General features: G+C 43.1%; 1 pseudogene; it reads left to right on the top strand.

Annotated features, from left to right (window-relative positions):
- The first annotated feature begins 264 nt into the window (after positions 1–264).
- Positions 265–10,322, top strand: LOC115193477 (histidine protein methyltransferase 1 homolog; annotated as a pseudogene).
- Positions 10,323–18,267: the final 7,945 nt, after the last annotated feature.

An 18,267-nucleotide genomic window follows, 5' to 3' on the forward strand; every position in this document is an offset into this window, starting at 1 on the left:
TGTCCTGACATACATGGCTTTGAGGTGGGCCCCCAGACCCATAAGTTATCACTCTTTGCGGACAACCTTATCTTATTTCTAACAAACCCAGAACACTCCTTCTCTCACTTGCAGATCCTACTACAATGTTATAGTTCTTTCTCTGGATATAAGGTTAATTTTGATAAAAGCGAAATCTTACCGTTGTCTGTCTTTGACCATCATAGCATCAAGCACAAGTTTCCTTTTAGATGGTCGCCTATGGGCTTCACATATTTGGGCATAATGGTGGATGGTAACCTGAACAACCTCTATAAACTCAATCTGGCCAGCTTGTTGCAAAAGGTGGAGGGTGACCTGTGTAAGTGGATGGACTTGCCCCTCACTCTACTGGGTAGAATCAATGTGATTAAAATGAATGTCCTGCCCAGATTTCTATATTTGTTTCAATCTCTCCCTATCCCTGTGCCCGCAGCATTCTTTTCCTCTCTCGACAAGCTGACCAGACGGTTTATCTGGCATGGCAAAACCCAGAGGGTTAGCCTGGACAAACTGACCCTTGATTATGGTCAAAGGGGCTTAAACCTCCCCAATTTTAGAATGTACTACTGGGCTGCACAGTCTAGGTTTCTGGCTCAGAGGTTTGACAATGGTCCCTCTCCCTGATGGTTGAACATTGAAAAGCTTGAGGTAAATGATGACACGGGGGCAGAATTGTTTACAAATGGGACAGAAAATCTATAAAAACCATCACAGACAACCCTTTAATCATACATTCTGTCCTGGAATGGTGCAAACTGCATGAGCTGTTCAGACGAGAGGGATTTCTATCCCCTAAAACCCCTTTATGGAACAACAGACTGATCCCTATGTTTTTCCAGAATAGTAACTTTAGACCATGGTCTGATAAGGGGATCACTCTTCTGGAACACTGTTATGAGGAGGGAGTTCTTATGTCTTTTGATCAGCTGAAACAGAAATACCACTTGTCTAACAGGGACTTCTTTAGCTACCTACAACTACGAAACTTTATTAGGGTGACTCTCAAGGGACAATGGAACCTACCTAAGATGTCACCTATTGAACAACTCTGCCGTGCAGACCAATCACTGTTCAAGACCATTTCCCGTGTTTACGATGCTCTTATGTCAGGACTAACGCTGCCTGAGCTAGATAAACCCCGACTTAGATGGGAAAAAGATCTGGGTATTGATCGATGGTGTTACATCCACATTGAAATCCAGATACAGACTGATCCAGTTTAATTTCCTCCATCAGCTCTATATCACCCCATCTAGACTGCACAAGTTCAACCCTGATATCTCCTCCCTATGTTTTAGATGTGGCTCAGATGAGGAACATTCCTCCTCCATTCCACTTGGCAGTGTTCAAAGCTACACGGTTTCTGGCAGGGGGTATGCGATACCACATCCTCAATTCACGGGGTTGCATTCCCTTTAGACCCGGAGGTCTGTCTACTGGGTAACTTTACTAACACCAATCTTAGGTAAAGCCATACTATAAAGCTAACAGAAATATTGCTAGCGATTGCCAAGAAATGTATTGCCTTGAAATGGAAATCGGATTCCTCCCTGCCAGTTGCAATGTGGCTATCGGAAGTTAATAGTTGTATCCCACTGGAGAAAATCACTTACTGCTTGAGGAATAAGTTAAAGACATTTTACAGAATTTGGCAACCTTTTATTGACTATATGGAGAATCTCCTCCCACATCACATTGATTGAATCTCTAGATAATCCTTATATAATGTTTCACACGCAATGTATAATATGTAGCTTACGGCAAGGTGACCATATGGTCCAATGTCTCATCATTATTATTTTTATTTTACTCTTTATTATGACATTTATGGATTATGTATGGTTGTATATATAATTACTTTTTTATTTTTTTGTTACGCTCGTCTGTTACTGTCACTTTGTCCTATTGTTGTCTAATATCTTTTCACTTTTGTTTTGAATGTGCCTAATTGGAAAATGCAAATATAAAATATTTAAAAAAAAGAATATGTGGACTACAAATACCTAGGTGTCTGGTTAGACTGTAAACTCTCCTTCCAGACTCACATTAAACATCTCCAATCCAAAATTAAATCTAGAATCAGCTTCCTATTTCACAACAAAGCCTCTTTCACTCATGCTGCCAAACATACCCTCGTAAAACTTACCATCCTACCGATCCTCGACTTCGGCGATGTCATTTACAAAATAGCCTCCAACACTCTACTCAACAAATTGGATGCAGTCTATCACAGTGCTATCCGTTTTGTCACCAAAGCCCCATATACTACCCACCACTGCGACCTGTACGCTCTCGTTGGCTGGCCCTCGCTTCATACTCGTCGCCGAACCCACTGGCTCCAGGTCATCTACAAGTCTCTGCTAGGTAAAGCCCCGCCTTATCTCAGCTCACTGGTCACCATAGCAGCACCCACCCGTAGCACGCGCTCTAGCAGGTATATCTCACTGGTCACCCCAAAGCCAATTCTTCCTTTGGCCGCCTCTCCTTCCAGTTCTCTGCTGCCAATGACTGGAACGAACTGCAAAAATCACTAAAGCTGGAGACTCTTACCTCCCTCACTAGCTTTAAGCACCAGCTGTCAGAGCAGCTCACAGATCACTGCACCTGTACATAGCTCATCTGTAATTAGCCCATCCAATCTACCTCATCCCCATACTGTATTTATTTATTTATCTTACTCCTTTGCACCCCAGTATCTCTACTTGCACATTCATCTTCTGCACATTCTACCATTCCAGTGTTTAATTGCTATATTGTAATTACTTCACCACCATGGCCTATTTACCTTACTACTCTTATCCTACCTCATTTGCACATGCTGAATATAGATTTTTCTACTGTATTATTGATTGTATGTTTGTTTATTCCATGTGTAACTTTGTGTTGTTGTATGTGTCGAACTGCTTTGCTTTATCTTGGCCAGGTCGCAGTTGCAAATGAGAACTTGTTCTCAACTAGCCTATCTGATTAAATAAAGGTGAAATAAAAAATGTAAAAAAGTTATGTCCTTGAGCTATTCTTGTCAATCCATGTTCTGTATTATGTCATTCCATATTATGTTTCATGTTTTGTGTGGATCCCAGGAAGAGTAGCTGCTGCTTTTGCAACAGCTAATGGGGATCCTAATAAAATTCCAAATACCAAAAAGTTCATCAAATTTCTGCCCTGCTAGAGCTGCCCGGTCAACTGTAAGTGGAAACGTCTATTAGATACAACGGTCTCAGCCGTGTGAAGTGGCAGGCCACACAGCTCACAGAACAAGACGGTGAGTGTCTTAAGCGCGTAGCGCATAAAAATCGTCTCTCCTCGGTTGCAACACTCACTACTGAGTTCCAAACTACCTCTGGAAGCAATGTCAGCACAATAACTGTTCGTCGGGAGCTTCATGAAATGGGTTTCCATGGCCGAGCAGCAGCATTCAAGCCTAAGATCACCATGCACAATGCCAAGCTTCGACTGGAGTGGTGTAAAAGCTCGCCGCCATTGGACTCTGTAGCAGTGGAAATGCGTTCTCTGGAGGGATGAATCACGTTTCCCGATCTAGCAGTCTGACGGACGATTCTGGGTTTGGAGGATGCCAGGAGAACGCTACCTGCCCAAATGTATAGTGCCAACTGTAATGTTTGGGAGAGGAGGAATAATGGTCTGGGGCTGTTTCATGGTTCAGGCTTGGCCCCTAGTCCAGTGAAGGGAAATCTTAACGCTACAGCAAATAATGACATTCTAGACGATTCTGTGCTTCCAACTTTTAGGTAAATTTACCAAAAGCTGGATCCCATCTAGACATGACCTCAATGCCTGTAGGGATCGGAGTAGACATTTGACATCTGACTAAAGGAGTACATAGATAATTATTTTCTATTTATTATTTATTATTTTGGGTGGGAATAATTTGTGTTTTTCTTTCACCCTTTCCCTATTTTCCCATGTTTTCTGCGTTAAAGTTCCCCAGTTTTCACCCCAAACAGTAGGTGGCGGCATGCACCTCTTAACATATGTTTGTGTACCTCCATAATACCCTTGATGAAGAAGAAGAAGATGAAGAAGAAGAGTCGCACATGGAGACGAATGGATGGTTTTCAGTCAGTCGTCCTGCACTAGCGGTTCTGGGGCAGGGGGGGGGCAGTGCCCCTGTGACAACAATTTTGGACCCCCTTGGGCCCCCCTAAATGTGGAGTATGAACTAATTTTACATAACAAATTTTTGCTATCGTTCTTTTTTTTACATCCTTTATTAGACAGTGGCAACGCGGAACATGGTCTTTTGCCTGCTAATGCATGCAATGCAGTGAAGAAAACGATATGACAACAATAACGTCTAATGTAACTGGCCCCTCTAACAGTACAACTGGCCCCAGCTTGGCTCCCCAAGTTGAAATGGTCTAGAACCGCCACTGTCGTCCCGATGAGCTCCTTAGTTACCAGCTAACTACTGTAGCTAGTTTAAGCTGGCTAGCCCGCAACAACAGCAACATGGTTGCTACTTTTAAAAGAAAGTGATGTTATTTCGATGGGAGAGGGAGAAATAACTAGTAGTATTGGTCACCATCTGGATGTCACCATGACATGCCGAATGACCAGCGCAACGGTTGCTTCCAATGATTTATAAATACACTAAAGGACTAATAGGGGGCGCTGTGTTGAAGCCACCTTGCCTCCATTTTGGCACTTCCCCATCAATCAATCAATCAATCAATCAAATGTATTTATAAAGCCCTTTTTACATCAGCCGATGTCACAAAGTGCTATACAGAAACCCAGCCTAAAACCCCAAACAGCAAGCAATGCAGATGTAGAAGCACGATGGCTAGGAAAAACTCCCTAGAAAGGCACAAACCTAGGAAGAAACCCTAGAGAGTACCAGGCTCTGCGGGGTGGCCAGTCCTCTTCTGGCTGTGCCGGGTTGAGATTATAACGGTACATGGGCCAAGATGTTCATAGATGACCAGCAGGGTCAATTGTAATAAAATTATTTCGGACGTGCCATTGGAACACAGGAGCGATAGTTGCTGATAATGGGCCTTTGTATGCCTATGTAGATATTCCATAAAAATAGTCATTTACAAACATTAACAATCTCTAACTGTATTTCTGATCAATATGATGTTATTTCAATGGACAAAGAAAATCGCTTTTCTTTCAAAAACAAGTACATTTCTAAGTGACCCCAAACTTTTGAACGGTAGTGAATAATATATAATATATATATATATATATATATATATAATTTTTTATTTAACTAGGCAAGGCAGCTAAGAACAAAACCTTCATCAGATGAACCGCAACATGTCAGCTAAAGCGATTTAATTTCATGAATACATAAAACAACCAATGTCAGCCTTTAAATGTTTTATTATCCAAATGTTTAAAGTGCGTGTGGGCGACGGAGAGAATGCATTTGACTGGTAGGGCATTCAGGAGGAACGGAAAAATGCGTGTCAATTCATAAACCGTTGTGCCATCGAAAATCTCTTCCGAACTATTTTGCAATCTATACAGCTCTCTGCCAATAATTACATTTAGGGGATTGGAGGATTCTAAATTAATATCTAAGAGGCATTTTTCATTAGGGCAAATTTGGAAAATGACATACGCAAGAGACTGGTTGGACCAATAACACCGGGGCGCAAGTTCCTGACCACCCTTTTGGTAGTGTCTGTCGTATGCGTCCTTTGCTGGTACAAGCCCACCATACATCAGTTATAGGTGCCTGTGAGGTTAAGAATTTTCTCCTGTGCTTCCAAACCTAAGTCAGTCACAATAACTATTGCCTTACAGCCATTAAAATCACCTAAGTTCTGGTGCCATTCTTGTATCTATAACACTGTTACTCACCAGGAGTTAAAGTGAACCGAGGTGGGTCTGGCCGAGTACTTCAATCTGGCCAACCCAATCCCTGTACAGTTATCCTTTTAGTGGGCTGTATTTTTCCACGATATTAACACATACTTTCTCATTATCTTCTAGCCCTTCCTAACAGTTACTCCCCCTTACCTAAGTTGGGGAGGCCTCTTTCCTGTTATTTGGTTTCAGAGTTATCACAAGTCGACAGTTCAGTTAGCCTTGAATGCCTCAACTCTACCCAGCTCATATTGCGAAATAGTTACACAATGGTCTAGTCACACACATTATGGAATTATGACTCTAACACATTTCATACAATTATATGATTTCAGGGTGGAATCCTTAGTCATTACTTGAAACATATAAATTCCTTTATCAGTCCACCAGCTGGTCGAACGTGAGGGTGGTGTCTCTGCAGGCCAACTCCCGAATGGACGTCCTCGCGGAGACTGCAGCGGTAATGGTCGATCAGGGCCCTGTCGTTCCATCCCACGCCAGCAGCCAGGGTCCTAAACTCCAGGGTGAACTCCTGAGCACTCCTCGTCTCCTGCCTCAGATGGAAGAGGCGCTCACCCGCCGCTCCACCCTCGGGCGGGTGGTCGAAGACGGGTGAAGACGGGTGTAACTCCTCAAACTGGTCCAACGCTGTATCTCCCTCTCTCCACATGGCGTTGGCCCACTCCAGGGCTTTCTCGGTGAGGCACGAGACGAGGGCGGACACCCTCTCACAGCCCGATGGAGCCGGGTGGACGGTGGCCAGGTATAGCTCCAGTTGAAGCAGGAACCCCTGGCAGTTCGCAGCCTCTCCGTCGTACTCCTGGGGCAGGGAGGACGAATCCCACTGGAACCAGGTGGAAAAGGGGCGCTCAGAGAAGACCCCGGTTGTGCTGGTGGAGGCGCTGGAAGAACTCCCTGTCTCTCCCAGCGGTCATAGTCTGGACAACGCGGTCCATGGCGATGCCAGATGGTGAAGCATTGCTGCGTGCTCCCGGACGCGCTCCTCCACCCCTCTAACCGGGGCATCTGCTCCTGCTGACTCCATACGACTGCGGGTCGGTGATTCTGTAAGGGTGTGTACTGGTGGCAGGGGAAGTCAGGCGCAGGAGATCGAACTTGGTATAAAATGGAGCAGTTTAATAAGTGCTCAAAACTCCGAAAACCAAAAAATATACAAAATAATACAAATGGGTACAAAACCCGTCGCACACCAGAACATATCTTGCACAAAGCTTACAAAAAAACAATCACCGACAAGAACAATGAGGGGGAACAGAGGGTTAAATACACAACATGTAATGAATGGGATTGGAAACAGGTGTGATACAAGACAAAACAAAACCAAGGAAAATGAAAAGAGGATCAGCGATGGCTAGAAGGTCGGCGACTTCAACCGCCGAATGCCGCCCGAACAAGAAGAGGGACCAACTTCGGCGGATGTCGTGACACAGCATTTGTGGGTTTGATTACAGGCTTTTTCTGCAGAAAGTACAGATTGGCTCATCAGATAGCATTTCCCAACACTAATCTTATAGGATTTTTGGGAGAATTTAAGACCTAAATCCTCGCAAAACAGATGCTGGTTTTTCTGAGTATCCACCCTTGGGTTTTTGACAACAGGCACTTTTCAGAGGGAGCTTGCCGATCGGCATCTCACATCCCTCGATGAGCCAATCATTTGGATACAAATCATCAGCAAAACAAACTGTAACATACAATTTCCATACACCATTGCACAACAACAGGTCAAGAAAGGTTCTTTGCCATCAATGGGTTCCCAAATATGTACAGAGTAATAGATAGCACCCACATTGCCATAAAAGCACCATCCCAAAACAAGTTAAACTAGAATATGTAAACAGAAAAGGTGATAGGTATATGGTGCGTAAAAAACTCTACTGAATGTGGGGGCACAGGTGGCCAGGTGGAACGCACGACTGCATTACAGCAATGTTGGCCTATATGCCTACAGGAGGGAAACTGGTGAGGATGGATGGCTTATTGGTGAGTGTTGCCTACTCATTTGAAGTATATTTGCCATTGCTGAAGCACCTTGAATTATCGTAATGGTCCTCTCTTTGTAGCTATGTTTTACTGGTCAAACCAAACCGAGTAAGCAAAATAAATATTTTGGATGTACTCAATCACTGACACTAGCATCAGTCTCGGAAAAAGTATTGTATTTCATGGTACTGCTTTGTATATTCCCACGGCCATTAAAGGGATGATTTTGACCATATATGATTAATTAGGGGCGTTTCGAAATGCAAATAGCCAAGGTCATGCAAGAGCACTGAGTCTGAGAATGATTATCAATAGTTATCTCCTACCGGTGTGTGTAAGACGCTCCTAGGATTGTTTGATAAATCCCACATTCTAAATTTCGTTCGTAAGTAGTATTTTAGAATAGTTTCAACGGATATTGATAAATGAGGCCCCTGGAGATACAAAAACTTTCTGCTGCATTCACAATTATGTCAAGTTTTGTTGATTTCTTGTTAGTTCAGCATCCCTCAACTGTATGAACAACACTTTAGCAGGCTGTAGGACATCCATTGCCATTTCTTCCTCATTTGCACTTGCTCCTTCGGCTATTTGCACTGCCTCTGGTGGACAGCCCAGATTCTTGCTACTTCAACCTCCTTCATCCTTACAGGGCACTCCTGGAACTCGGGAATGTGGTTCCCACCACAATTGCAGCACCGTGTATCCACCGACTCTTGCACAACATATTTATTCCGTCTGCACACACTTGCCACTTGGCCAAACTTTTTACATTTAAGCTTTTACCGCATATGTCATAGAAACCTTTCATCAAATAGCAATATCACCGATAGGCTTTCCTCTTTCCTTCCATTTATCATACGGTTCAATCGACGTGCATCCACCTCTCCTGGAAGGTGTTGCTTTAGATTGTCAGCCTCAATTTTCACAGTGAAGGCAGAGATGACACCTTTTATCGGTACCCTGATCAGAAAAAGCTTTCTACTTCATACTCCTATAACTCCCTGAGACACAATGCACTTTCCTTTGTTCTTCTGACATACGATGATTCTACAAACACTTGATTAACTCCACCTTTCCCAGGGCATCCTCCACCATCTCCTTGACCGCAAATAGATCTCCCAAAAACAAATCCATAAAAACTACTCTACATCTTTCTTAACAACTTTAGCCCATTTTGCAATTATTTTTATGCTACAGTTTTTTTTCTTCTATTCACCATCTGACTCAAACAGTGCTTCCATGATCTTTCCTTCCTCCGCCTTGGGCCTCCACGAACAAGCTCACTTACTCCCACACTCTACTCTCAGCTGCGCGACATACGTCATCCATTGGGCAGCAGGCATGTTCATATAAACTTTCTTCCAGTCTGCGTGACTCTGGCGCGTGTAGTTAACGGGCTTGTTCGGCAATGCAGCTGACAGTGTAGAAGACTGTCTGACGACTGATCTAAAAATCACCTGCATCATAAATACCTACTCATTATTATTTGTAGATCAGTCAGTCACCATTTACCCACAAGCATTATGGATTTGATGTTGCCCTAATATGTCATTAACACGTGGCTGCATGAGGTTGCTAAAATGATGCTGTGTTCATAACCAAGTGGGAATTTACCACATACAACTGGGAAAATCCACTTGAACAGTGCTCCAACTGGTAATTACTAGTGGGAAACTCGTCTATCGTCCCTGAGTGTACCTATGACCTCCTGGAGCTACTAGAGAAAGAGTGGGAGACATTCAGGGGAAGAGGGGTCTAGATATGGGCTATGGTGCTGGACTGCTGGGCCACTGGCACTAAAGAAAGGCACAAGTCAGGTCCATTTCCAGGACTATAATAGTACCCGTTATAAAACAGCTCACGCTGTCTAACACACTGCTAAACTGTCAGGTGGAAGGACAAGACAATGAGACAATTATAGACGAGAATAGGAGGAGAAGGACAAGAAAGAAAGGAAGGAAGAGGAAAAGTCAAAAGAGATGAAGAAGAATAAACAGAAAAAACAGGAGGGAGAGGATGGCAGCATATCACCCAAGAGGCAAGCCCGGGACCCCTCCTAGCACCCAAAGCTGTCCTGCTGCCGTTCTTCTCAGGCGACTGGACAATGTTCCTAGCGCTGGTCCTCAAAGAGATCCATCCCTAAATATGACGTAATCTGCACCTCGTAGACCATTTACAACACGCATACTACTCAGCTCTTCACAACACCCTCCAGACTGTTGGCCCCGGGATGATATGGTCTACCCCGGCCACCAAGTGCAACTACTTTGGGGTGAGTGCTGCACCTGTTTGAATAGTTTGTGGAGGATATGGGAGTGTTTGATATGGAGAAACTGTGGGATGTGGGCCAGAAGCTACAGAGACATGTCGTAGCGATGCGCTTCAAAGCAGAGGATCACTGGTTCGAGCCCAGTATGGGGCAGTTAGGGCAGTGGAGGAAGTTAAGCTGTTAGCAGTACACTGATTTAGAGCTAGGACGATAAACCAAAGGTAATTGACACAGACCATAGTCATCACTTATCGTAGGCATTTTGCGAATATCGTTCATTACCATAAGTAGCCTATACTAGAGAAACTGTGTAGTTTAAAATTAAATACGTTTTTTAATATGAATGATTGTTAATTGTACAATTGATGGCTACAACCATGAAGCTAGTGGTACTGTAGTAGTTTAAAGCTGCAATATGTAACTTTTTGGGCGACCTGACAAAATGCACATAAATGTGTTTTATAGATCTGTCATTCTCATTGAAGAAAGTCTAAGAAGCAGTAGATATGTTCTATGTGTGCTATTTCTATGCTTCCCATTATTACATTTTGTTTTTGCGTGTTTTACTTACTGTAGGCTACATAGCCTAGCAAGCAGGTATAACAGTCTGGCTTACTACCTTTGTGTAAAACCTGTATGTCAAATACATGAGGTGCACTTGATTAAGAAAAGTAAGCAGATTAAGGAGGAGTTTGAGAAGCTTCACCAGTTGCTACCAGAAGAAGAGGGGACCAGATAGCTGCATGATGGGGGGAAAAGAAGCAGAAGTCTGATGCTAAGAAGATTGCGGAGATTAGCAAAAAGATATGTGACATTCCATTATCATGGCACCGTTGTTAACTTGCAAACTAGGCCTATAACAAGCATACCTCAAGTATTTCAAATTATTTGTCTCAAATGGTATTAGCCTGTATTTAACAGGACATCTTTACACGTACAGTACATACTGTACAAGTGTCTGTACAGCACTCAATGTGGACATGTGAAAGTGTTCTTCAACTCAGTTTCCATTTGTTAAGTGTCTGTTGTGAAACTAAAAAGAAAAGCTGTTTGTGTTCATTTTGGATCATGTGGACATAAAAGTGGTAGTTGAAGTAGGTGCAATATATGACTTAAAATAAGATGCCATTTCATGTCACCTCTCTTTCACTTCCTATATAGACCATTAGAATAGGACTGGTGCCAGTAACTGAAGTGCAGGAGAAAAGCGGAGAGGAGGTAAAGCAATAAAGGTCTTTACAGGGGGGATTGATGGAGGGGGGTGGAGGAAGGAAGGGAAATGGGCTCAGTGACCTTTGCAGGAGATTCCCCCAGTGTTCAAACGGCACCATGAAAGCCAGGCTTGTTTCTGAAGTCCGCCGCAAAATGTCAATTGCAACTTATCCCACCTGCCCAAGGACGGGGTCTGAAAGTGGAGTCTGGAGTCACTGTAGTGTAGCCATCTATTCTACAGTGGGGCTCTATGTGGTCTCTGTGTCTCCTTCTAATGTCCTGCTGAGTAAATTTCACCTTTTCAAATTTTAAGGCAGCAAAATGTGAAGGCTTTGGCAAAGGGTGTGTAGACTTTCGCTAGTCACTGTATTAGTGTCAAGATTGACATGCTTTTATCCTAAAATATTCATTTCACTTCCATCTAGCACATAATGTTCTGTCCTCTGGTTATTTTGTATACAACCTTCCCACAACGTTCTGCGAATGGTGCAGGATAGTTTTTGGCTTGGAACATTCTCAGCAGATTTAACAAAATTGACAAAATAACAATTTTTTTCTTGGTATTTCATTACTTTAACAGAACGTTTCCTAAAAGTTAAAACAATCGTTACAACTAATTATATATTTGGTCATGTTCTATGAATTTCAGTGCCTCAGCATAATGTTTTCTGCAGGTTTACTCATGGTTCTGTTTAAAGTCATGTTCTCAGAACATTACAACTTTACATAAAAACCATAAGAAAACATTAGTAACATTCAAAGAACTTTCTAAGAATGTTATTGAAAAACATATACATTATGTTCTCAGCTACATCAAAACGCTCTCTATCCTCTATCTTGTTAAGTGTGTTCAGGTGTGTTGGGCGCAGATTCTAATTTTTCTTCTTCTTCTCTGGTATAATGACGTTTGCAACAATTGGATGTGCATTCCGCCACCTACTGTGCGAGTGGATAATAAAGATCCCCAAAATAAAATAACGTGGGGTAAAAAATATTCATACAGATGATCAAAAAGAAGGTTAAAGTAAACAAAATCAACCTGCATTTCTGTTAAAATTCTAATCAGGTCCCTACACAGGCTTAGAAGTATCCTGTGAGGGAGGGATGTTTTCTGGTGACAGTAGTCCTTGAAGCCCCAAAAACTTTTTCAGCTTAAGATACAATGATGTTCAGCTTCTTAGACCTCTTGGACACTTGTGCAGTACAATTAATAACAGTGGCTATAAATTATACAAAATACACGTTCTTTACAATGAGTGTATCCAGATCTCGAAGCAGTGTGCCGATGCGTGTATCACTTTATCAGAAGAACGTCATCAATGACGTCTGAAGATTTGTTTGATCACGTGATTTTTCAACCCGTGTGTTGCAAAAAGCGAGATCCCACTGATTTCGCCATGATTCCGGTGCTTTCTTCGATTCCAAGCTGCCTTCAAACACCTACCTGTATTGGACACCGTACTTACAAATATAGTGAGGATTTCGTACAATAAGTTTCACCTGACCGGTAGCTTAGCGAGTAGAGTAGGGATCTATGGAACATTCAGGGACATGAGGTTCGATCCTGTTGAAGATGTTTTGAAAATTGTTTTAGTGAAACCACACCTTTCTGCACTGTTGATAAAATGATTTGTTTTTATTTAGTATAGTATAAGCTTCTGTCTTAGTCGCCAACGACTTATCGCTGTGCCGTTGGAGTTTTGATTAAAACAGTGGAGAACTGTAGCCAGTGGTGCATAGTGTCTGGTATGAATAAGAGGAGGGGAGCAGTGCATAAATACCTGAGCAGAACCTTTCAGGTGAGAGTTTTGGTTCCGCCCTGGAGGACAGGGAATGTACACATCCCTGTTCATGCGTTGGCTCTGTTGGTCGAATTCTGTGAAACTTTTGTGATGTGGTTGGGAGAGGCGTTCAATGTTGTCAGAGACTCAGCATTGATGCCTTTTGATGGTTGTGTAGTCTGGAAAGAGTATTGCTTACCGACGTAAAGCTAATAAGCCTTTCGCTGCTCATACTGTAGCTTTAGTTTGTGTCTATTCGTTAGGCAGGTAGGGTACGGTTATTTGGTCGAGTCCGCCCTAGCACCTGAGATGCTACACAGGCAAAAGATTACGGTTGCCTTGGTGGGCGGACTAGTTTATTTTTTCTTTGGTATATGTTGTTTGTATATTGTCTTGTTTAAGTCAACACATCCCAGACAGATCTCAGGGCTGGCCGTCTTTGGAAGGGGCTATTTTGAATAGAACGCAGCATCCAATGTCTTCTGAATTCTTCTTTGTCGTCAGACTCCAGTCCCCCTGCAGACCAACTTGTGAACTCGCGCCCACTAATTAGCCACACCTGATCAGATTGAATAGACTAAATGAACAGCTTTGTATGAGTTAAAACACATGGCTTGCTAGCTCCGTCCTGGTGGCACAGAAGTTCATAGGTTCAAATCTCCCTGATACCATTACCCCAAAAAAATGTCTTTGCATGATCAGTGCCTAAGCAAGTATGTCCTCTATCTGTGCTTAGAGTTCAACACATTTAACACAAGCTGGCAGTATTATTGGAAACATTTAGTGAAAGTTTAACGGACAAATTGCAATTTACCTAGGGGGGCGGGGGGTGCGCATCCAAAATAGAGGAGGGTTATCCCCTCCAAAATGGTGCATTTTTTTCGCTGGTTTACATTCTCTCTTTTGTAGGTTTTAATATACACTGCTCAAAAAAATTAAAGGGAACACTTAAACAACACAATGTAACTCCAAGTCAATCACACTTCTGTGAAATCAAAACTGTCCACTTAGGAAGCAACACTGATTGACAATAAATTTCACATGCTGTTGTGCAAATGGAATAGACAACAGGTGGAAATTATAGGCAATTAGCAAGACACCCCCAATAACGGAGTGGTTCGGTAGGTGTTGACCACAGACCACTTCTCAGTTCTTATGCTTCTGGCTGATGTTTTGGTCACTTTGAATGCTGGCGGTGCTTTCACTCTAGTGGTAGCATGAGATGGAGTCTACAACCCACACAAGTGGCTCAGGTAGTGCAGCTCATCCAGGATGGCACATCAATGCGAGCTGTGGTAAGAAGGTTTGCTGTGTCTGTCAGCGTAGTGTCCAGAGCATGGAGACGCTACCAGGAGACAGGCCAGTACATCAGGAGACATGGAGGAGGCTGTAGGAGGGCAACAACCCAGCAGCAGGACCGCTACCTCCGCCTTTGTGCAAGGAGGAGCAGGAGGAGCACTGCCAGAGCCCTGCAAAATGACTTCCAGCAGGCCACAAATGTGCATGTGTCTGCTCAAACGGTCAGAAACAGACTCCATGAGGGTGGTATGAGGGCCCGACGTCCACAGGTGGGGGTTGTGCTTACAGCCCAACACCGTGCAGGACGTTTGGCATTTTCCAGAGAACACCAAGATTGGCAAATTCGCCACTGGCGCCCTGTGCTCTTCACAGATGAAGCAGGTTCACACTGAGCACATGTGACAGACGTGACAGAGTCTGGAGACGCCGTGGAGAACGTTCTGCTGCCTGCAACATCCCCCAGCATGACCGGTTTGGCGGTGGGTCAGTCATGGTGTGGGGTGGCATTTCTTTGGGGGCCGCACAGCCCTCCATGTGCTCGCCAGAGGTAGCCTGACTGCCATTAGGTACCGAGATGAGATCCTCAGACCCCTTGTGAGACCATATGCTTGTGCGGTTGGTCCCTGGGTTTCTCCTAATGCAAGACAATGCTAGACCTCATGTGGCTGGAGTGTGTCAGCAGTTCCTGCAAGAGGAAGGCATTGATGCTATGGACTGGCCCACCCGTTCCCCAGACCTGAATCCAATTGAGCACATCTGGGACATCATGTCTCGCTCCATCCACCAACGCCACGTTGCACCACAGACTGTCCAGGAGTTGGCAGATGCTTTAGTCCAGGTCTGGGAGGAGATCCCTCAGGAGACCATCCGCCACCCTCATCAGGAGCATGCCCAGGCGTTGTAGGGAGGTCATACAGGCACGTGGAGGCCACACACACTACTGAGCCTCATTTTTACTTGTTTTAAGGACATTACATCAAAGTTGGATCAGCCTGTAGTGTGGTTTTTCACTTTAATTTGAGTGTGACTCCAAATCCAGACCTCCATGGGTTGATAAATTGATTTCCATTGATTATTTTTGTGTGATTTTGTTGTCAGCACATTCAACTATGTAAAGAAAAAAGTATTTAATAAGATTATTTCATTCATTCAGATCTAGGATGTGTTGATTTTAGTGTTCCCTTTATTTTTTTGAGCAGTATATAATTTCTTCCATCCTAGCCAAATATCCTCCTCTGCTTGCATTTACCTCCCCTATTTCAAGGTGTTTTGGTACTTCCCTTATGCACTACAGTGCCTTGCAAAAGTATTCACCCCTTGGCGTTTTCCTATTTTGTTGCATTACAACCTGTAATTTAAATTGATTTTATTGAATTTCATCTAATGGACATCCACAAAATATTCCAAATTGGTAAAGTGAAATGAAAAAAAGAACTTGTTCAAATAATTCAAAAATGACAAAAACGGAAACGTGGTGTGTGCATATGTATTCACCCCCTTCGCTTTGAAGCCCCTAACTAAGATCTGGTGCAACCAATTACCTTCAGAAGTCACATAATTAGTTAAATAAAGTCCACCTGTTTGCAATCTAAGTGTCACATGATCTGTCACACGATCTCAGTATATACACCTGTTCTGAAAGGCCCCAGAGTCTGCAACACCACTAAGCAAGGGGCACCACCAAGCAAGTGGCACCATGAAGACCAAAGAGCTCTCCAAACAGGTCAGGGACAAAGTTGTGGAGAAGTATAGATCAGGGTTGGGTTATAAAAAAAGATTAGAAACTTTGAACATCCCACAGAGCACCATTAAATCCATTATTAAAAAATGGAAAGAATATGGCACCACAACAAACATGCCAAGAGAGGGCCGCCACCAAAACTCACAGACCAGGCAAGGAGGGCATTAATCAAAGAGACCAAAGATAACCCTGAAGGAGCTGCAAAGCTCCACAGCGGAGATTGGAGTATCTGTCTATAGGGTCACTTTAAGCCGTACACTCCACAGAGCTGGGCTTTATGGAAGAGTGGCCAGAAAAAAATAAGCAAACATGTTTGGTGTTCGCCAAAAGGCATGTGGGAGACTCCCCAAACATATGGAAGAAGGTACTCTGGTCAGATGAGACTAAAACTGAGCTTTTTGGGCATCAAGGAAAACGCTATGTCTGGCGCAAACCCAACATCTCATCACCACGAGAACACCATCCCACAGTGAAGCATGGTGGAGGCAGCATCATGCTGTGGGGATGTTTTTCATCGGCAGGGACTGGGAAACTGGTCAGAATTGAAGGAATGGTGGATGGCGCTAAATACAGGAAAATTCTTGAGGGAAACCTGTTTCAGTCTTCCAGAGATTTGAGACTGGGACAGAGGTTCACCTTCCAGCAGGACAATGACCCTAAGCATACTGCTAAAGCAATACTTGAGTGGTTTAAGGGGAAACATTTAAATGCCTTGGAATGGGCTAATCAAAGCCCAGACCTCAATCCAATTCAGAATCTGTGGTGTGACTTTAAGATTGCTGTATACCAGCGGAACCCATCCAACTTGAAAGAGCTGGAGCAGTTTTGCCTTGAAGAATGGGCAAAAATCCCAGAGGCTAGATGTGCCAAGCTTATAGAGACATACCCCAAGAGACTTGCAGCTGTAATTGCTGCAAAAGGTGGCTCTACAAAGTATTGACTTTGGGGGGGTGAATAGTTATGCAGGCTCAAGCTTTCTGTGTTTTAGTCCAATTTCTTGCTTGTTTCACAGTAAAACATATTTTGCATCTTCAAAGTGCTAGGCATGACGGTGTAAATCAAATGTTGTGTAAATCAAATGATACAAACCCCCAAAAAATCTATTTTAATTCCAGGTTGTAAGGCAACAAAATAGGAAAAATGCCAAGGGGGTGAATACTTTCGCAAGCCACTGTACACTTTTCCGCACGCTAACTTTTACTATACCACAGGTCAATATAGTCTACCAGTCTATCCTGCTCTCTATAGTGATAATATTCAGATCTGAAATAGGCTAACTAGCAATATACCACACATAAAAACATTCAAACCTGAATCAATTTTCAATATGAATCGACAAGAACAAATAGGAATAGCTGATAGGCAGCAGAGAGGCCAGGTGTGTCATTGCACATGAAACACACAGCTCAAACAGCTCCCCTATTGATTTTGTTTAGGGACAATACAATTACCCTACCTATACTAGCCTACAACACCACAGTACAATGAATATTTGCATTATTGTTTTCAAGTGAAAACAAAATTCTTCTCTAGGCTGCAGTGAAAATGTAATTTGAATAATGGAGCAAAAGCCCTGTGATTTGAATGTTTAATTCGATTTGGATCAGTTGTGGGTCTATTCTCGACAGTTTATAAGGTCTAGAAAGGCACAGTAGCAGGCCATTCTGGCTGTATTTTTAATTCTGATACTGAATGCACTGCAGTGGATGCTCCTCAGAGCAGGAAGGGGAGGACCATCCTCCTCAGTGAATTTCAATAAAAAATAAAAATTGTAAAACATTAAAGTTATCCTTTTTAGATAAAACAATATTCCAAATATAACCACACATGTCACAAAATAATTGATTAAAACACTGTTTTGCAAAGAAGGTCTACAGTAGCCTCAACAGCACTGTAGGGTAGCACCATGGTGTAGACAGAGGACAGCTAGCTTCCTTCCTCCTCTGAGTACATTGACTTCAATACAAAACCTAGGAGGCTCATGGTTCTCACCCCCTTGCATAGACTTACACAATAATTATGACAACTTCCAGAGGATGTCCTCCAACCTATCAGAGCTCTTGCAGCATGAACTGACATGTTGTCCACCCAATCAA

Source organism: Salmo trutta, chromosome 5 (genome assembly GCF_901001165.1).
Source record: "Salmo trutta chromosome 5, fSalTru1.1, whole genome shotgun sequence".
NCBI classification, from domain to species: domain Eukaryota; kingdom Metazoa; phylum Chordata; class Actinopteri; order Salmoniformes; family Salmonidae; genus Salmo; species Salmo trutta.